General features: G+C 38.6%; 1 protein-coding gene and 1 pseudogene across 2 annotated transcripts in view; both read left to right on the top strand.

Moving 5' to 3' along the window:
- Positions 1-23,094, top strand: part of LOC309973985 (metabotropic glutamate receptor 7-like) — a gene marked incomplete at its 5' end in the record, with an annotated part of 168,219 nt that overhangs the window by 93,352 nt on the left and 51,773 nt on the right. The window lies entirely within an intron of this gene.
- LOC309974376 (ferritin light chain-like) lies at positions 20,183-21,575 on the top strand (annotated as a pseudogene). The gene is made up of 2 exons: positions 20,183-20,208; positions 21,033-21,575. The product of its transcript is annotated as a ferritin light chain-like (transcript).

Consider the following 23,094-nt stretch of genomic DNA (forward strand, 5'->3'; position numbering starts at 1 on the left):
AAATGGAAACAAGACAGGCATGCTTACTGAAACTGAAAATGACATAGCAATGGCTGGAATAACTGATGAGAGAGCAAGAAAAAAGCAAAACTGAAAACAAACCGTGATCAGGAAACAATCAGTCAAGTTCTGACTTTCTGTACTTAGTTTCAAAAAGAGATACCACAAATCCCAGCGAGAGACTCCAGCATCATTAGCTGTCGTTCTCCTTTGTTTCCACCTTCCTTTCCTTTTCCTTCTACCCTAGATTGTTCCAGGAAGTGTTTATAGCTCCTTGCAAGACACATTCTAATACTTGCTTTCTCTCACACAAACTTCACAATATGTCCATGTGATAAATGGTGTGGAGGTAAAAGAGAATTCATCACAGGGACAGCTCCTACGAAAATAAAATTAGAAACTAGCTTCTAAACATGCAGAGAGAAGGGCATGGTGTCAGGCACTAATTTCCTTGCGAATTCCTCTCCATTTCTAATAGACGTTCTTCTTTACCAAGATCCCTTTTTATTGGTGTCCTATTCCAGACTGCTCCACTCCGCCCATCCTCATCCTGTAAAATACATTCACACTCTTTTGTGACCCTACTTATTTGCCCATTAAATAATCAATCATAGAACTGTCGGAATTAAATACAGAGTGAAATTAAAATACTGGAGTCAGTTGGAGGGTTTAAGCAGCTCCACCAGAAAATACTGGGCATGGATTTAAAAGAGGCTGCGTGGGACTTGCTCTTGTCCAACTTCTTTCTCAAGAAGTATCTGAAATAAGCCTAAATTCTGAGTTAATCAGACTGGCCTGCTTTCTCAGGTGGACTGGAATTCTGTTCTTTCCCCTCAACTCCCTGATGTCAGTGGTAATTTCCGGAAAGGAGGTGGACTTCTCTGCCTACTGCAGAAGCTCAGTTCCCCCCCGGGTCCGCTCCCTGTCTGAATCCCACACTTGAGGCCAGATGCCAGCCTTCCCAGAACATTTGTGGCCTCCTTTCAGTTTTTGACCTGCTCAGATTGAGTCCCTCTAGACTCTTTCTGGAAACCTGATCTTCAACCCCTTTCCCTGACCTCGATGGTTACCTGCCTACTTTAGGCCTCAGGTGCTTTAGCTATAAAATGATATAGTTGCCCTTAATTCTAAAGTCTTCTTTCTAAAGCGCTACAATGTGGTGGCTCCTTGAAAATGTTTCTCTTTGCTGGTTTTAATTTTGTAGAGAATTAAAACCCCAGCCACTCTAAAAGACAGTAAGTTACATTGGATAAGGAAAGTGTGCTTTTGTAGTTAGATTAACAGGGATGGAAGACGACTTAGTATGTTTTAAGATACTCATGATCCGTTCTCGTGAGAGTCGGGGAAGAAGGGGAAGAGAGTTAATAAAATACCAAACAATTGTGACAAATTAAGTTCACCAAGATGTAGGTGATTAGTTACTACTTGAATAAGCCACACAAATCCAATTCAAGTTTTCCTTTAGTTTTCTAAGAAGGATCCCAGTGAACTGAGTCCCATGTTCAGTGACTCCACGTTCAATGGCTTAGTCTTTAAAAACTGTTATGTTGCTGGAAGCAGAAATATTGCCCATCAGTCCTAATTGATGTTTAGCTATCATGCACATTTCAAATAATTTATTACATTGCCTGATCTCAGTGTAATACATTCTAAAGGGGCAAAGAGCACACGAAAAGTTATGGAGTCTCCATCTTCTACACTAAAGCGTGCAATAAATTACATATTATTTGGCCGTGAAATTCACAAGCCATAGAAACCACACCATTAGCAATGTATACAGTGGTAAACAGCAGGTAATGAGAATGATATAAAACCAAACAGACTGTGTATGTTGGCACTGCTGCCAATAAAGCAGTTATTAAATGCATTCATATGCATCTACGCTAGGTAAGCTCTTTAGGGCAATTGCTATGAGTTCTACATACCTGTCAGGATATTATATATAGCCCAGTTTCTATGCCCTTTATTCAAAGACGCTGAGAAAGGGTTACTCTGGGTAAATTCAGACCTTTTCTCAATATAGAATTTGGTCAACATGCATTCTGAACAGCAAAATTTCACAGTATTTTCCTACACTAATTGCCACCTCAGCAAATGCAGGATTAAGTATAATGGATTATAAGGAGTTAGAAAGGAAAGATGGAAGAAAAGAAGGAAGGTAGAAAAATGGTGGATATGGAGTACTTCAACATTTATGTAGAGTGGACCTAAAACTAACCTGAGGTTTCCCTGAATTATTAGCATATGCTATAGAAACTTAAATGAAAAAATAAAAAACCCCAGCAAGGGAAACTCAAAGATTCTTTGCTTTTTCACTTTACTGCATATACACGTCCATCTTAAACAATCTATATGCTTATATCCAACACGAGAGCATTGTTTTGCAAGGCTATTTGGGTTCTATCAGCATGTAAAGGTCAGACAACTCAACTTTAGCAGAGTCAGCTTTCAGGTGAATAATTGTTTCTTTCAGGTTGCGAGCATTTGAATTCTCCAGAAATGTTTCCCAAAACATGAAAATTAAAAGAGTCCTAGGACAGCGTCCTTTAGAAGTTTTATAGTATCAAGGTTTTTGGAGGAGGAGTATCCTTGTCCATTATCAACACAATGATTCCAAGCAGATCAATTTATGCTGAGAATATTATATAACAGAACCCACTTCACATCCATTATACTGACAATGATCTTCCTTACTTCAACCTTGTGCTTCTTATAAAGTTGAAAATACTGAGCCAAGAACAGACAGTGACAATGCCAGAGACTCAGCTGTACCTATAGGTGCCTTCAGACAACATCAGCCACCCAGGCTAAAGTCCTGGTTTAAAACATCCCAACATGAATGAATCTCAAAAATCATATGCTGAGCAAGTGAAGCCAGATCAGAAGGGCACCTACTGTATTATTCAACTTACATGAAATTGTAAACTGGGCAAAAGTCATCTCTAAAGATAAAAAACAGATCCGTGGTTGCCTTGGGGTGGGAGATGGGGATACTTTTGCAAAAGCCTGGGAGGAAACTTTCTAGGGTTTTAGAATTGTTATCTATCTTTATGGGGGTGGTAGTTATACAAATGTATACATTAATTAAAAGTCACTGAACCGTTGACTAAAAATGTCTGCATTTTATGTATGTAAATGATACCTTAATAAGGTTGATTACAAAATGAACCAAAACCAAAACAAAGCAGAAGAAAAACCTCTCAAGACCTTAAAGAAAATACACTGTTTTCTTCCAGGGTACCAGATTGGAAATGAGGCATCGGTCTGTTCTACCCTCAGATTGTCCCTAGGATTATCTAGTCTATTTTAAAGCACTAGAGTCCTCTATAAGGAAAACTCACCCCATGTTTAATTTCTTTGATTTCTTCTGTGCCTCTTCTCCCAACACAGTGAAGCCATTCACGGAAGAAAAACCAGCTTTTTCCAACTTTGCATCACCATATATTCTTTGCAAAGCTATTATTTATAGAATAAAATTTGGTGACACTTTGTAAAAATCTAGCTTTTTGAGGCTTACAAATCTTAACAGTTAACCTATTGCGTCCACTGGAATTTGGAAAAAAAATTATTTTGAAAATGAATAGCTGAGAATTGACATTTTTGCTTTTTGTGATTTTTCTCCTCCCCTAAGAGAGAAGTGAGTAGGAATGAGAAACACATACATAAAGAAAAAAAATTATCTTGCTGCCTTTGCATGGTTATAATTTATAGGAGGCCCTTTTCAACAATAATCTATTATCAGAATCAATAAAATATAATCTCCATGAAGGCCAGGCCAGGATATTTGTCTCTTTTTCAGCAGATTGCAATACAAACCACATTCATGGATATGCTTCTTGATGATCTTTGTAATACTGTAACAGTTGACCATTTCCTCATGCCTCTTCACCTTAACTTAAACCTGGTTTTTCACTGATGACCTCACATTTCCTTCTCTATCACTTGGTTGTGGGCCTCTTTTCCAACTCCAACTCCACCTCGCATTTCACTCTGGAACCAAAGGAAGACTCACACCTTCCTGCTTTTTAGTGATACCTCAAGGTCATTTCCATATTGTGATCACCCTGAAGAATAGCCAGACAATTGTTATTTCAGAGCCATCTGACAGTTTGTAGCTCTAAAAATTAACTAAGGACCAAATTTGTCAAAAATATCCTAGTTTAAGATTTTGGTAATACAGCAACAGTAATCCCGAAGTCACTTATGACAATCAGTGTGGGAAGCATCCTCCTTCAGGAAGATCCTTTGCCATACAATACTCTTTCCCTGTCAGGTAATAAGGAAGCACGGCCGAGGAAAGTAACCTTTTGTGGAAAGAAATACTTGGCTTCGAGAAGGCTTGAAGTTCATACATTTTTCTTGAATTAGATTCCCCATTAATTACTTTATCCACAAAGAGGTAATTATCAGAATTATGTAAGCAATTAAGGAGATGCTACTCCACATTCTTTCAGCTTGTTGACCTTTCTCACTTTATTTCATGTGGCTATCTGAAACATCAGTGATTTACATGTCTTTCTTTTTTTTTAACAGATTTCTGTGTGTGTGTGTCCCCATGATGAAAACATCATTAAAGTAAAATATCATGAATAGACTCTTAAGAAGCAGAGTCTACTTAAAGTCCTGGAAAATATGAAAGCACTAATATTCATGGACAGCTCTACACTCTGAAAGTTACTCCAAATGTTGTTGATCTCTCTTTTGTCTAGGAGTTTTTCAAATTTTCTACCATGATCATTTGTTAGTTTTATAATTACATAATAAAGGCATTACGTCATACAATCTTTTGTTATCTATTGCAGTTTTAAAACTATTCCTTTCCTTGTCCTCAGCAGATATGTCACAGATTATTAGTACACAAGCAAAGACTTTCAACGTAACAGTACTTTATAGTGAGAAGAACTATACTGAGCTATCTCTATCCTAAGACAATGCACTAGGAAAGCACTAGGAATTCTTAAGCACTAGGAATACAGAGACGATCAAGGGGCAAGTTCCTTGCCTTCAAGTATACATGATCATTATAGCAAATGCTTAAATAGCACTTAGTATGTAACTCACCACAGCAGTCTTATTATCCTCCTTTTTAATAGGTGAGCAGAGGAAGCCACAGGAAAGTCATAGGGTAAAGCCAGAATTTGAACCTAGGTAGACTAGTACACTCTCCACGGCTTTAACTACTACATTAAAAATATATATATATATATATATATGTTATATATATATATAAAAAAAAAACTCCAAGTATTCCAAAGTTACAAAACACTTATCTACCAAAACTCAAAAAGGAGCACACAAACTTGCACAGAAAATAAACATGTAAAAGTTCATAAATAAACCACAATATAACCTGCTCCACATAATATACTGACTGCAGTGTCCTGGGCCTCTCCCTTCCTTAGGTAGCTGGAAATTACAACAAAATAATACTTTTCACCTTTGGAAGCCACACCATCTCTCATACCAACCAACCAATTACTTCCTTAGAGGGAATAGGAAATTAACCTGAATATCATAAGAAAATATACATATATAGCATTACTGATGTAGAATCTTTGTTTAAAGACAATAACTTCAATAGCAGAGGGAACGTTACCATTGCAGGCTTCCGATAACCTCTATATTTCTCAGATTTCATGCTAAATCATATAATGCCATATTGTGTCTGAAGCTATTTTTTCAATAGTCCATTTTCTTAAATGGACTAGCAATGCCGTAAATACTGAGGAACATTTTGGCTCCCAAATCCTAAAGCCATTCTGATTATGCCTGGGTGATCATGGGGACGTCATCGGAACTACCAGAGGACTGGCTGAAATACCAGTGTTCTGGCCAGCTTACAAATTAGAAATTATACAGAATCCAATTTTATTTTTTTGTTAAGTAATTCCTGTGAGGCTTTTGGGATGTCAGTGTAAAGTCCTTTCATGTGTAATCTTTATCCCTAGATAGGGAACAATGCCAATCCCCGTCATAAATACTTTCACAACCTGACACTGAAAATCCACTGTAGGGCATAGGACCTGCAAATAGGATGTGAATCACACATATCCACTCATTCAGACAATCCACAAATATTCATTTTTAAGTCTACTATATGCCAATAATGTACCGGCCTCTCAGATGCTAAACCATGCTAAATGCTGAAACAGACATACTCAGTTCGGGCCCTCCTGGAACTTACTACCTACAGAAGTGCCTTCGTTGTAAATGGTCAGGTCTCAGCCAATGCTATTATCATCAGCAGGTGACCAAAGGATAGAGCTTGCTTTCTAAACAAGCTCCACACTCTTTGCTTTCAACATTTTTGTTTTCCTTCAAGGCACATAATCCAGTGGTCAGTTTCTCCCAGTTAGTGAGGTTTGGGGAAAAGGTACCCAGTGAACAATTCCTTGTGGCCTCACTCTTTCCTCACACTCTCCTCTGTGCTTTTGAGCTAAAGAGACCTGGATTAAATTCACTTGCTCTAACCTTATTATTTTAAAATACGGCTGCTCCTGCTTTGAGGATTTCCACTGGACCAACACAGCAGCAAAGCAGCACTGAATCAGAAGCAGGTAAATTTCAAAATGACAGCTCTAAACATATCCACTCTCCTTTTGTTCTCCTCCTATCCCTTTGCTCTGAACACCTCTGCCCTGAGGCTTTGCCTTTACCCTTCTCTGATTACTGCTCCAAAAGGGTTTCCAAGAGCGGGGAGTATTTTATGGTTTCATTTGCTCCCAAGTCCTTGGTGGAAAAGGATGCTTGCTTCCTGATTCTTACTAATTCCACACTCACATCATCAACACAAAAACCATCATTAAAAAAAAATTTCCTCAGCTTCATATTTCTTCTGGGCCAACACTGAAAGAATATTTTCAAAGAAACACTATCCTCTCTCCTTTGCTCTTCTGAGTTTCACGTTCTTACCTCCAGTCTCATTTTCAACCCTTATTACGGGATGCATCACAAAAACATAAGAAAGTTCTTTGTGCTTTCCTGTACCAGCTAATTATTCTAATTTGTTCTGTCTCTACCGAACAGAATGCGAAATCAACACAAAGGCTGATTATGCGACCTCTTCCAAGGGAATGGTCTGAGAGTTGTCTATTTACTAATGAAGCTCAGTGTGTATTAAGGCTTGACTGAAGCAATCATCAGGAATTTTCATCCCTTAAATTAGTCTTTTCTACCAGATGCACATCTTTCATTTCGGATAATATAACTTTTAAGTTCAGGATACAACTGGACAAAAGAAAAGAAAAAAAGGTAACCAACACAACATTTGCAGTAATAACACAGTAACAGCTCTCATCCTTCCCTGAGGAATTCAGCCTACTTTATGGACACAATTTAGTACAAACTCATAAGAAAGCTAACAAAGCCCCAAACCACTTCACAAGAGCGTAGAGAGGTAAAGGTCAGAAATTATTACTGCCAGACCCAGCAGACAATGGCACCTACCGGAAAGAGCACAGGACAGGAAAACCTGGAAGCCTGTGTTCCAGTTTTGGTTATTCCTTTAAGGACTAGTACGATCTGAGTGAACTCAGCCTGCCCTGCTTTTTCCATTTATAAAAACCTACATCATCCTCTCAGTAGAATGAAATGCCACATCTGAAAAGTTGCAGATCTCTTTAGGAAAGAAAAAAGCTCATGCTTTCCAACCAAAATGGAATAATTCAGTCAATGGAGACTTAATAAAAATCTGCCATAAAGCAATTGTTTACTTGAAATCCATCTTTTGTGGTATATTTATTGGGGTAAGGAGTGTAAGCAAATCATAATTAGAGTTACCGATTATTCCAGAAATCAAGGTCATTGAGTTCAGATTCCAACTTTGACCCTGACCCAGGCTTACAGAGATGTAAGATGTCCCAATACCTCATATCCACCATACATGGGAGAAACAAGGTATGCAGACAGATCCTCTTATAAATATCCCATATGTCGTGGTTTTAATACAGGGTCTCAGATTCATTGCCATTCTTCGCATCCAGATGTGGGCATTTTCCTTTGAATTTAGGCAGGCTTTCCATGGCTTCAAACAATAGAGCAGGGGTCAGTAAATTATGGCTGGTGGGCCAAGTCTAGGCCTCTACCAGCTTTTATAAATGAAGCTTTATTGGAACACAGCCATGTTCCTTAGTATATGTATTGTTTGTGTCTGTTTTCACATCACAGCAGCAGAGCTAAGTAGTTGCAAAAGAGACTGTATGGCTTGTAAAGCCTAAAATATTGACTGTCTGACACTTTATGGAAAAAGGTCTCCAACGCCTGCAATAGTATATAATGAAAGTGATGCTATGTAACATCTAAGACTAGGTCATAAAAGGTCATGCAGCTTTTGCATGATTCTCGTGGAATGCTTCAACCCTGGACACTCATTCTCTTGGAATACTCTATCTTGAATCCTAACTACCACGTTATGAGAAGTCCAAGCCACCTGGGCAGCCATCTATAGGCACTCCAGTCAACAGTCCTTGTTGCGCCCAGTCTTCAAGGGCCAGACATGTGAATTAAAATTATCTAGATGATTCCAGCCCCAGCCATCTGAATCCTCATGAGCTGAGGTTCCAGACATCAGTCATGGAGTAGAGACAAGCCATCTCCTCTGTGTACTGTTTGAATTGCTGACCCACAGAATCTGGGCACATATTAAAATTTTTGTTTATTTCACCACTAAGTTTGGACTTCTTTATTATGTAGCAATAGATAACTATAGCACTGTGTCTGTACACAGGATATCTACATTTCACAGAGCACAGATTTTTAGATGTGAATGTTGACTGCTCAATTTCTAAGAAGAACGTATACACACACATAGGTACAAAATGTTTATGTATATGTAAATATTAGACCTATATAATAAACTAATCTATATTATCCATAAAATGAGGGGGCCTTGATAATGGCTAACATTATTTTTCGGTATTTATTGTGTTCCAAGAACTGATAAATTCTTGCATTGTATGAATTTTCTCTTTCACCCTCATAGCAACTCCCTGAGAGAAGTAATGGTATCTCTATTTTATAGATGAGAAAACTGAGGCAAAAACAGATAACATGCTCAAGAGTACTCAACAAGTAAATTTTAGAGTCAAGATTTGAACCCAAATTCTCAAGTTTTAGATCCCTTACTCATACTCACCAAGCTATATACTGAGGAAGGGGATGAAAGCGGACGCCATTACCTCATGCTCAAGAAGTTAGACAGAAACTTAGCAGGTATGGTTGAAAGAAGACAGGACTTGGGGTCCTAAGTCCAGAGCCTGAGTTATGAGATGAATTCTCCTCTCATCTAGATATAGGTTTGTTTTTAGAAAATGAAGAAGATCACTGCATATTTTGATTGTTAATTTCTATACTTAATGATTACCAAAGAATGGAACTTTACCAGGGAGCTATTTTGCAATGACATAAATTATTGATTCAAACTCAAACCTTTATTATAAATTATTGATTCAAAATCAAATCTTTATTAAGTCTCCCTTGCATCAGAAGTTTTTCCCACTCTTCATTTCTTTGAAACCCTTTCCTGTCTACTCTTGGCCAAACCTTGAAGCCTAATTTAACACTTGGAAATAAAATAATGAAATAGTCATAACACAGCAATTCCAATGCCTACTGAAATGGAAGCTCTAAATAATTTTTCAGATAATTTAGGAAATTAAAAATATTTACATCATAGATGCAAAGACAGAAGTTACTTGTGTAATAAATGGTGAGACAAAAAGTTTCTGGTCAAGTAGATTTGTTTAAATATGATCACTAATCTGAGTTCTACCCCTGTGCTAAAACCCAGTGACAGGTTGCATACAGCTTCTAAAGGGATAGTTCAGTGCATTGGGTCAAATTCATGCCATAAAATGTGGTATTAGTAGTAGTACTAGAAGACAGAGTGACTGTCTTCTTTGGGACATAGATGAAGACCCCAAGATAGACAATATCAAGGACAAATTATGTAGAATAAGATATTATCTCAGTCCTTGGAACATGTCATCCAGGATAGAACAAGAAGTAGATTTATTATCAAGTACATGAAGCCAGAGACAGTAAGCAATGAGTGGTAGTTGGTTAAAATAGACAGGTTTTAGAAGCAGAGGCACGGATGTAGAAAACAAACTTAGGGTTACCAGGGGATTGTGGCAGGGAGGCTAAATTGGGAGATTGGGACTGAAATATACACACTACTATACATAAAATAGATAGCTAGTAAGAACCTGCTCTTCTTATTAGCCCAGGGAACTCCATTCAGTACTCTGTAATGGGCTATTTGGAAAAGACTCCAAAAAAAAAAATAAAAGTGGGGCTTCCCTGGTGGCACAGTGGTTGAGAGTCTGCCTGCTGATGCAGGGGACACGGGTTCGTGCCCCGGTCCGCGAAGATCCCACATGCCGCGGAGCGGCTGGGCCCGTGAGCCATGGCCGCTGAGCCTGCGCGTCTGGAGCCTGTGCTCCACAACGGGAAAGGCCACAACAGTGAGAGGCCCGCGTACTGAAAAAAGAAAAAAAAAAAAGTGGATATATGTACATGTATAACTGATTCACTTTGCTGTACACCTGAAACTAACACAACACTGTAAATCAACTACACTCCAATAAAAATTTTTTAAAAAAAACAGGTTTTAAGAACCATAGTCAGGGAGCAGTGTGGATTGGAAAGACCTGGCAAGAAATATTTCTGCATCCTCAGACAATGCTCCCCAAGCTGGCTATTGCAAGGGTGAGCATTTAAGAGATCTTTGACCTAAGGAGGACATGAGATTAACAATCTATCCCAATGTGCATGAATTATTCTCCTCGGTGCTATCAGAAATCAGATGGCATCCTAGAGCAGGGGTCAGCAGATCTTTTTTGTAAAGGGTTAGATAGTAAATATTTTGGATTTTCTGTACCATACATCTCCATTGCAACTGCCCATCTGCTGCTGTAGCACAGAAACAGCCATGCACAATACGTTAATGAATGGATGCGGCTGTGTTCAAGCCAAACGTTATGTACAAAACCAGGAGTCAAGCGAGATCTGATCAGTGGGCCAGAGTGTGCGGACCCCAGTTCTGGGTCAGTGTTCACAGCTGAATGAGTCATGAGGCCTTAAGTTCCAGTTCTCATTGTACTACTTTCTACCTGGGTGAACTTGGGTTCGTCCTTTTATTTATATGGGCCACTGTATTAGTCAAGGTTCTCCAGAAAAACAGAACCAACAGCATGTGTATACAATGTGCCCATATATTCTGATAGATATAGATCTAGATATCGATATTGATACCTAGATCTATATCCATATCTATATAAAGATAGAGAAAGAGAGAGAGATTTTAAACAACTGGTTCACACAATAATAGAGGCTTGGTAAATTCAAAATCTGCAGGTTAGGCTGTCTAGAGACTCTCGGAAGAGTTGCAGTTCAATTTCTGTAAGTCTTCTGGCAGAATTCCTTTTTGCGACAGGGAGGTCAGTCTTTATTTTATTAAGAGCTTCACCTGATTGGATGAGGCCCATGCATATTATGGAGGATAACCTGCTTTACTCAAAGTCCGCCACAAATTTAATTATGAATTTCATCCAAAAACACCATCACAGGGACTACCCTGGTGGCACAGTGGTTAAGAATCCGCCTGCCAATGCAGGGGACACGGGTTTGAGCCCTGGTCTGGGAAGATCTCACATGCCGTGGAGCAACTAAGCCCATGCACCACAGCTACTGAGCCCGTGCACCTAGCGCCCATGCTCTGCAACAAGAGAAGCCACCGCAATGAGAAGCCCGCACACCACAACAAAGAGTAGCCCTCGCTTGCTGCAAATAGAGAGAGCCCACGTGCAGCAACGAAGACCCAATGCAGCCAAAAATATAAATAAATAAAACATAAAAATTTTAAAAAACACCATCACAGAAATATCCAGAATAATATTTGACCAAATAACTGGGCATGGTGGCCCAGACAAATTGACATGGAAAATTCACCACCTAAGCCTTAGTTTTGTCACCTGTTACTGAGAAATATGACTTATCTGAACTATTTTGATACCTAGAAGATACCTTCTAGAGGTAACACCCTCAGTATTTTACATGGTAGGCAATAGAGGGAATGAGCCCATTTGCCCAGTCATATGACACCTAAAGGATAAACTTCTGTCTTCTCTCTCCAACCCACAAGGATGAATGCCAAAAATACATCACTTATATCTGCTTTAGCTAACATAGGATAGGTCTGGAACAGACCTATGCTCCCAGTAAGTCTCATGAAATGCTGTTTCATTAAGGAGAGACTTTACTTGCTAAGAGTAGAAGCAAAAGAGGGTGGTGGATGAAAAACTGCCCAAGGATATAAGCTCATGCAAGGAAGCAGGAGAGAATGGGTATCCGAAGATGTGCGCTCTGAGCGAACACTAATTCCACAGCATCAGGTTATAATTCAGGGAGCCCAACCGCTGGGGTTTTTTTCCCCTTCTTCTTTTCCCCCAAAGAGGGACAAGCATACTGACAAAGGAAGAGCATCAGTCACCACAGATAAATTGCTTTTTAGAGGTGATCTCGCAAATGATTTGGCTCAGTGTAGACTATGATTTGGCCCCCAAAACCATAAGCTAGAGCATTTCATTCCAGGTCCCTCCTCAAATATCCATGAAAGGTAAAACTTTGGCATCAGTAGGTCTTGAAATCTCCCCAGGTGATTATAATATGCAACCAGGGCTGAGAATCTGGAGATGTAGAGCAAATTTAAATTGAACTTTAGTTAAACAGTAAAACAAGCTCTGACTCTACTGGCTGGAGCTAGACAAGGGATATGGATTTAGTGGGATGAGAAGATAAAGGACACCAGGGAGTAAATCAAATGCTTTACACCTGTGCTTAGCTAATTGTTACTCAGATAATTCAGACAATCTTACAGAACCTGAACCCTGAAATGCCTTAGTTCTGTTTAAAAAAAGTAACTCTTCAAGTAACTGAACTCTGAGAATCATGCCAATCATAAAGAAAAAAAAGAAATCTTATTTTTTGAATTAGTTGATTTCATATATACTGTTTCACTTTCATGATATTAACTAGTTATCTTTCTTTCCATTTTATGTTTGAGGAAAGTAAGGCTTTAAAGTCTCAGTAATTTTCTCAAGGTCACTTGTTAAGGGTGTGGTAGGCAGCATAATGGCTCCTAAAAATGCCCTCACCCTAAACCCTAGAACCCAATAATATGTTACCTTACATGGTAAAGAGGACTTTGCAGATATGACTGAAGTTATAGGCCTTGAGATAGAAAGATTATCCTGGATTACCTCATGGAACAAATCTAATTGCATGAGTCCTTAAAAGCAGAAAACCATTCCCAAGTGTAGAAAGAGAAAGAGAGAGATGTCCTAATAGAAGCAGAATCAGAGAGATGCAACATTTTGGGTTTTGTAGGTGGAGAAAGGGGACTCTGAGTCAAGGACTACAAGTGACCGCTGGAAGTGGATAAAGTCCAGGGAACAGAAACACCCCTAAGAGCCTCCAGAAAAGAATGTAGCTCTGCCAACACTTTTTTTTCTTTTTTAACCATCTTTATTGGAGTATAATTGCTTTACAATGGCGTGTTAGTTTCTGCTTCATAACAAAGTGAATCAGCTATACATATACATATATCCCCATATCTCCTCCCTCTTGCATCTCCTTCCCACCCTCCCTTCCCTATCCCACACATCTAGGTGGACACAAAGCATAGAGCTGATCTCCCTGTGCTTTGTGGCTGCTTCCCACTAGCTAGCTCTTTTACATTTGGCAGTGTATATATGTCCATGCCACTCTCTCACTTCATCCCAGATTACCCTTCCCTGTCCCTGTGTCCTCAAGTCCACTCTCTATGGCTGCGTCTTTATTCCTGCCCTGCCCCTAGGTTCTTCATAACCATTTTTTCTTGTTTTTTAGATTCCATATATATGTGTTAGCATATGGTATTGGTTTTTCTCTTTCTGACTTACTTTACTCTGTATGATAGTCTCAAGGTCGATCCACCTCACTACAAATAACTCAATTTCATTTCTTTTTATGGCTGAGTAATATTCCATTGTATATATGTGCCACATCTTTATCCATTCATCTGTCGATCCTGCCAACACTTTTACTTTACTCAATTGAGACCAATGTCAGACTTGTAAGGTAATAAATTTACGTTGCTTTGAGTCACTAAATTTGGGATAATTTGTATAAAAGCAATAAAAAAAATACAGAGGTCCTACAAGAGCCAGGCTATATATTTATACTTAAGTATTTCTGAAATGAATTTAACCTTGTGATTGACAGCAGCAGCAGCAGCAGCTTCCAAGGGATCCCACCACACACCTGAGGCAAAAGGAGCCTAATACAAAGCAGTGACAGCAGCAGGTCACTGCCCCACACTTGGGGTAGAGGGGGACTTGATCTACTGTAGCAGCAGCATAGCCTGAATGGGAACCCATCCTCCTGTGGCACTAGTCCCATCAACATTAGTCTAATCTGCTAGCATCTGCTGTGCCAACAGGCCCAACATATACAAACCCTCCAACTCAGTAGCATTAAGTGAGCCAGGCTCAGTGTTTCCTGAAACTCATATCCAGTTGCACTGGAAATCCAAGATATCACCTACTGTTATGAAAACATAAACAATAACAGAAGACTGGGAACTTCAGAAAGAAAAGGGGAACAATGGAATGCATGAAAACAAATGGGGTAAATATAAGAGACTATCATTAGCCTCATGAGTTTCTTAACTTCTATATGATGGTCAAAGCAAAAATGATGACAACCATCTGATGGGGTTCTCAATGTAGAGAAAGGAAATACTACAGAAAATCATACTTCAAAACTGGGGAATATTAAGAGACCTAAATGGAAGTAAAATTTTGAAACTTCACTTGAAGTAATGAAACACTGATTCCAGTAGGCTATGATAAGTTACATATGTATACTGTAATGCCAAAAGCAACCACTAAGAAAACTATACAAACAGTATACACAAATGATTACAAATGAATTAAATTAAAATGGACTTATTAAAAAATGTTTAAGTAACCCACAGGAAGGAAAAATAAGGGAAACACAGGATTGAGAAACTAAGGTAAAAGACAAAACAAAAAATAACATGGTAGACCAAATCTTTGACATGGCAATAATTACATTAATGGTAAATGATCCAAATAACCAAGTCAAAGACAGAGATTGGAAGAGTAGATTAAAAAATCGCAAGCATGATCCAACTATATACTGTCTATAAGAAGCTTACTTTAAACATCATGATATAGGTAGTTCAAAGTAAAAGGATGAAAATGATATATCATGTGAACATTAATCAGAAAAAGCAGGAATGGCTATATTAATATCAGATAAAGTAGACGTCAGAGCAAAGGAAATTATTAGGGGCAAAGAGGGTCATTACATAAAGATAACAGGAATAATCCACCTAGATGACCTAGTGATACTAAATGTGTGTGCACCAAACAACAGAACTTCAAAATGCATGAAGCAAACACTGAAAAAGGTAAAAGGAGAAAGTTTTAAATCCACAATTATTATTTGAGACTTCAACACAGCAATTTATACAACTACCAGAGAGAAAAATCAGCAAGGATATGGAAGAACTGAAAACATCATCAATCAACAGGATATAACTGACATTTAAAGAACACACTCAGTAAGAGCAGAATACATATTGAAGTGTCCATGGAACATTCACTCATATACCATATACTGGGCGATAAAAAAACATTAGCAGATTTAAAAGAATTAAAATCACAGGGAGTATGTTCTCTAGCCATAATGGAATCAGACTAGAAATGAATAAGAGAAAGACAACAGGAAAATCTTCAATCACATGAAAACTAAACATCACACTTCCAAATAACTCATGGGTAAAAAAGACAGCATCAAGGAAAAAATTTTTAAATGCATAGAATAAAATAAAATGGAGATATAACAGATCAAAGTTTGCGGAATGAAGTGAAAGCAATGCTGAAAGGGAAGTTTATAGCACTAAATTGGGAAAGAAAATATTTCAAAGCAATAATCTAATTTTCTATATTAAAATAGTAAAAAAGGAAGAGGAAAAAACACTAAACAAGCAGAAAGAAGGAAATAATAAAGATGAAACAGAAATCCATGAAACTGAAAACAGGAAAATAGGGGGGAAAATCAATGAAACAAAAGGCTGGTTCTTTGAAATAAACAATCTAACCAATAAAGATCTAGAAAGACTGATAAAGATAAACAGAGAGATGGCACAAATCACAGATATCAGAAGTGCAACCAGGGATACCATGACATATCCTGCAGGTTAATGAGGGACAAGTTACTATGAACAAGTCTACACTATAAATTCAAAAATGTAGATGAAATGGGCCAATGTTTCTACACCCAAAACTACCAAAACTCAGCCAAGATGAAATAGATAATCTCAATTTTCCTGTAACCATTAGAAACACTGGTTTTTCATTTAAAAACTCCCAAAAGAAATATTCAGGCTTAGATGTTTCACTTTTACCCAAGACTTAAAGAATTAACACCAATTTTACATGATTTGATAAGAAATAGAAGTAGAGGGAACAGTTTCTAATTAATTTTATGAAGCCAGTATTACCTTGATACCAAAACCAGACAGGGATAGTATAGAAAGAAGAAACCTACAGACCAATATTTTTTATGAAATTGGCTGAAAAACCCTCAGCCAAATATTAGCAAATTAAATCCAGAAATATATGAAAAGAATAATATACCATGACCAAGTGGGATTTATTCCAGTTATGCAAAGTTGGTTAAATATTTGAAAATTAAACAGTGTAATCCACCATATCCAATAGATTAAGGGGGAAAAGTCATGTGATCCTATCCATTAATGCAGAGAAAGCATTTGACAAAATCCAATCCCATTCATGATTTTAAAGAAAGAAGAAAAAAAACTCCAAGCAAACTAGGAATAGAAAAGGAACATACTGAAACTCATAAAGATGATCTACAAACAACCTATACCGACATGATATTTAACTGTGAAAGACTGGATGCTTTCTCTGTAAGATCAGAAACAAGGCACCGATATCTGCTCTCACCACTTTTATTAAATATATCACTGGAGGTTCTAGTAAGAAAATAAAGCAAAAATAAATAAATACATAAGTTTAAAAGTTAAATTTTTTAAAAGTTTATTTAAAAGATAAAAGACTATTCCTACTACGTTGCATAGGAAGGAACATATCCTACTGAATGTTGAATAGCAATATATCCTATTATACTGAATAAGGAAAAGTAAAACTGTCTGTATCTGAAGATGAGATGATAATCTAAATGGAGAAAATACCAAGGAATCCACAAAAAGCTTGAGAAATAATATTAGTTTGTAAATGATTTAGAGTACAAGATCACCACAATTTTATCAAATTATATATTAATAACAAATGTGTAGAAGCTTAAATAAAAATATGTGATGCCATTTACAACTGACCTAAATAAATACTTAAATATAAGCCCAATAAGACATTTATAGGCCCTCTATACTGAAAATTACAAAATGCTGATGAAGAAAAAATTTTAAGTCCCAAACAAATAGGGAGACATACCTTGTTCATGGATTAGAAAACACAACATGATAAAGATGTCAATTCTCCCCAAGCTAAGAGGCTTAACACAATTACTCTTAAAATGCCCTCAAGGTTTTTGTGGATATAGACAAGCTTATTCTAAGATTTATATGGTAAGAAGAGGCTGAAGAATAGCTAAAACAACTTGTAAAGGAAGATGAAAATGGGAGGAATTAATCTACCCAATTTCAAGAGTTTGCAGTAATGATGGAGGGTAGATACATAGATCAATAGAATGGAATAGAGAACCCAGAAATAGACTGACATAAATACATATAACTTGTTTTTGACAGCAGTGCAAAAGCTATCAAGGAAGAATAGACTTTTCAAAAAAATGGTACTGAAACAGTTGGACATCCCTCGACAAAAACAAACAAAAAATGAACCTTAACCTCCACACCTTACACAAAAATTAAATCAAAGTGGATCATAATCTTAAATGTAAAAGAAGGGCATTTTTAGAAAAAAAATAGGAGAAAATGTTTGGCATCTAGAACTAGGGGAATAATTCTTAGACTTGACACCAAAAGTATGATCAATAAAGGCAAAAACTGATAAATTGGATCTCATCAAAATGAGTTAAAAATGCTTCATAGAAGATCCTTTTAAGTGGATGAAAACTCAAATTACACAGTAGGAAAACATATTTGAAAATCCCATATGAGACAAATGACTTGTATCTATAATATACAAAGAACTCTCCAAACAACTTAAAAAAATCCAACTAGAAAATAGGCAGAAGACAGGAACAGACATTTCATGGAAGAGAATATACACACGGCAAAGGAGCACATGAAAAGATGCTCAGCAGCATTAGCCATTAGGGAAATGCCAATTAAGACCATAATGAGATGTCAGAGAGTAACTAAAATTAAAGTATAGTGACAACATCAAATGCTGGCGAGTACATAGAAAAATTATATCACATCACTGGTGGGAAAATAAAATGGTTTAGCCACTCTGATCAACAGCTTGACAGTCTCTTTTAATCCTAAAAGTAGATTCACCCTACAACGCAGTAATTGTACTCTTGAGCATTTATCCAAAAGAAACAAAAACTTAATTAAGTTCCCACAGAAACTTACACATAAATGTTCATAGCAGTTTTATTTATAATAGCCAAAAACTGGCAACTACCCAAATGTCTTTCAGTGGATGAATGTTGAAACAAATTGTGATAAAATCTTATGATAGAATACTACCGAGCAACAGAAAGGAACAAATTATTAATATACGCAAAAATTGAAATGAACTTCAAGGGAATGATGCCGAGGGAAAAATTTTGAAAAGCCGATCTCCGAAGATTAAGTAATTCATGATTATGTTTACATATTATTCTTAAAATAACAAAACTGTGGAGATGGAGAACAGCTTAGAAGTTGCCAAGGGTTAGAGTGGGGGTAGAAGGTACAGCGGGGGAACTCTGTGAGGTTTTTGTGGTTCCAGTACAAATAATACAGCAATCTTGGTTTTAATCCCTAAGATTTCTAAAAGCAATTCCTAATAAGAGGTGTCCAGATATTTAGCAATGGCAGATTAGAGGTATAGCTCCCCAACATAACAACTTCAAAAGAGAACATACTAATTCAATGCATATGTTAATTTCAAAAAAAGGCCTGTCACAATACTTAAATGGTATATATCTTAACTATATTATTCTAAGTATCCAGCTATACCAGATGGACTAGCAAGATTTTCTGTACATTCAACCTTATTTAAGACAGTAAATCTTATAATAAGACAGTTAGAAAAAGAAAAAAAAAACAAACCTCAACTACAGTTGGATATTCTCATAGGAAGATGAGGTGAAAATATGCAGCAGCGGTTCAAAAGCTTAAGCAGTGGCACCTAAATTTGGTTGTGCATTAGAATCATCTGAAGCACTTTTTAAAAACCCTCACACTGACGGTTGGTCATCGTAGACCAATAAAATCATTTTAAATCTCCTCAGACGATGCCAATGTCTAGCCAGAACTGAGAACCAGCGGACTAAGCAGAAGGGGATGTTTCTACAAAGATCTCTTAACAATAAGTCCTTTCACCCAATCAGATTTACCTCCCCGCAAAGGGCTAAAGAATGCTAGTGTTGTCCATACTTGCTTAGCTTTAATTAGCACTTGTGACTTGCCCAAAACCTAGATCATGTTTCCCCTAAATTTCATGTTATTCCCTACGTTTTTCAAAACCAGGGCTAAGGGGTTTGCCAGGATGAGATTTTAAGTGCTCACACAGGGCAAGTCCCTGGCAAACCAGGACAGCGGTCCCTCTACATTGAAATGTAAAGCATCCTAAATAACCCTGCCACTGCTCCCAGATCCTAGTCTGTGCCAACCAGTGGAGAAAAGGCATTCTCCATTACCACCACGGCAAATGCTGCTGTACTTGCCTTGGCTGGTCCCTATCTTTTCCAGGCACCACTCCCCTTCACCTGCTGGTGGACGCTTTGGCCAGCTGACAATGCAGATATTTTCAAACTTTAAGGTGAATAAAAATCATCTGGAGGGCCTGTTATAACAGAGATCACTGAGCCCCACCAGAGTTGCTGATTCCATAGGGCTGGGACAGGGCCCTAAAACTTGAATATCTGACGCTGGTAAAACTGGTCAGGTTGTTACCGAATGCAGGTTCGTGTGTCTGAAGCACAGTGAGGCCAAACAAACCTAAAGGTTGGAGTCTGGAGTAGAGAAAGGTTTATTGCAGGATCGAGCAAGGAGAGGGGTGGCCCGAGTTCCAAAACACCCTGAAATCTCCAAAGGATTTCAGCAAAGCATGTTTAAAGGCCAGGTGAGGGAGGGACGTCCCAGGGAATGTGATCAGCTCGTGCACAATCCTCTGATTGGTTGATGTGGAGGCCACAGGGCAGGTAACATTATCCATCCTTAGGTGCCAGAAGGTCTGGGGGCTACGTGCTCATGATCATCAAGGAGTTAATTTCTTCCATTGGGTGGTGGTTTTTAGCATCTGAAAACTCAAGAAATATGCCTGAGATACTATTATCTGAGTACTTCAGAGAGGAACTACAGCAGAGGATATGGGGGATGGGTCTGTCCTAGGAAGGCCCCATAGGGTACTGCTTGGTTACAAGGTGACCATACTTTGAGAACCACTGCTCTAGTGGCTTGGAATGTTCAGAAAGTAATGGAAGAATCCCTTCCCAGGTCTAGATTCTAGTATCGCCAGCTATTTTGGCGGGGGGAAGGGTAAGTTTTGTCCTTGCTTGGACTTCTGGTTCATTTATATCAAAGCCTATTTGAGGCAGTGCGCTCGGCAGTCCTGCAGTTCTGTCTTTTGCTTCAACAGTGTTTGGAATGAACAGACCCAGGGACGCTCCTTGCTCCAGCCCCCGACCACCCTCCAACCTTTCTTCCTGTCGCAACCTTTGGAATCAGCCACTCAGCTATCCTCAGCCTCCAGGACAGGCCAACACCGTTTTTTGAGCTTAGCTCCTTATCACTGATCAACCACGAGTTCCCAGGTGCGTCAGAATTATTCCATCGAGGTGGAGGCCGCCGTCCACCGCCTGTTCAACATGCATCTGGGGACACTTACCTCTCTCTGAGCTTCTATTTCGACAGCAACGATGGGACTCTGGACAGTGTGGGCCACATTTTTCGCCAACTGGCTGAGGAGAAGTGTGAGGGCGCGCAGCGTCTCTTGAAAATGCAAAACCAGTGCTGTGGCCGCGCCCTCTTCCAGGATGCGCGGAAGCCTTCTCAAGATGAGTGGGGTAAAACCCAGGACGCTGTGGAAGCCGCCATTCTTAGGGAGAAGAGCCTGCACCAGGCACTATCAGATCTGCGCGCCCTGGCTTCCGCCCGCGCAGACTCCCACCTCTGTGACTTCCTGGAGAGCCGCTTCCTGGAGGAGCAGGTGAAACTCATCAAGAAGATGGGCGACCACCTGACCAACCTCCGCAGGCTGGCTGGTCCGCAGGCTGTGCTGGGCGAGTATCTCTTTGAAAGGCTCACCCTCGAGCACAAACAGGAGTCTCTGAAGTCCAGCGGCCTCTGAGGAGCCCCTCTGGCATCAGAGCTTCTGCCTGAAGCCCTGCTCTGCAGCTACTAGGCAGCTCTGTAACCGCCCTGGAGCCCTCTCCCAAGCCTTGGACCAAATGGAAACAATAACGCTTTTTGCAGAAGGAAAAAAAAAAAAAGCCTATTTGAAACACAAACAGAATAAAGAGGAAAAAAAGAAATATATATATATATATTCATGTTTTTTTTCCTTTTTTTAAAAATTTATTTTACTGAAGTATAGTTGATATACAATGTTTAGTTTATGCTGTACAACAAAGTGATTCAGTTACACGTATATATAATTTTTCATATTCTTTTCCATTATGGTTAATTACAGGACATTGACTATAGTTCCCTGTACTATACAGTAGGACCTTGTTGTTTATCCATCATATATATAATAGGTTACCTCTGCTAATCCCAAACTCCCAATCCATCACTCCCCCACCTCCCCCTTCCCCTCGGGAACCACAAGTTTGTGTGCTATGTCTGTGAGTCTGTTTCTGTTTCATGGATAAGTTCATTTGTATCATATTCTAGATTCCACATATAAGTGATATCATATGGTATTCGTCTTCCTCCTTCTCACTTACTTCATTTAGTATAATAGTCTCTAGGTCCAGCCATGTTGCTGCAAATGGCATTATTTCATTCTTTTTTATAGCTGAGTAGTATTCCATTTTATATATATCACATCTTTATCCATTCATCTGTGAGTGGACATTTAGGTTGTTTTCATGTCTTGGCTATTATAAATAGTGCTGCTGTGAACATAGGGGTGCATGTATGTTTTCGAATTATAGTTTTGTCCAGATATATGCCCAGGAGTAAGATTGCTGGATCATATGGTAGCTCTACTTTTAGCTTTTTGAGGAACTGCCATAGTGTTTTCCATAGTGGTTGCACCGATTTACATCCCCACCAACAGTGTAGAAGTCAGTCAGAAAGAGAGAGACAAATACCGTATGCTAACACATATATATGGAATTTAAGAAAAAAAAATGTCATGAAGAACCTAGGGGTAAAACAGGAATAAAGACACAGACTTACTAGAGAACGGACTTGAGGATATGGGGAGGGGGAAGGGTAAACTGTGACAAAGTGTGAGAGAGGCATGGACATATATTCATGTTCTTTTAACATATGAATTGCCCCACTTTATCTGTGTGAAATAAGTTTGTTCCCGTTATTGGGCTGCTTCTCAAGCTTTGCTGCTCATTTGAATTACCTAAAGAGCTTTTAAGAAAAACATTGGTGTCTGGGTCCCAGCCCCAGAGATTTTGATTCAGTAGGTCTAGGGAGGAGCCTGGGCACAGGGAGGTCTCAGAGTTCCCCAGGTGATTCTAATGTGCAGCAACTTTGGGAACCACCTCTTGGCTTCAATCCAGCTAGTGATCAGATATTAAATCTAAGACACATGGGCTAGTGCGTGAGCTCTAGGAAGATTCGTGCCAGGGAAAATGATCGATAGTTGTGTTACTTCTCTGAAATGGACTGAAATTTCCAATTAGCAT

Source organism: Leucopleurus acutus (genome assembly GCF_964270905.1).
Source record: "Leucopleurus acutus genome assembly, chromosome: 17".
Classification (NCBI taxonomy): domain Eukaryota; kingdom Metazoa; phylum Chordata; class Mammalia; order Artiodactyla; family Delphinidae; genus Leucopleurus; species Leucopleurus acutus.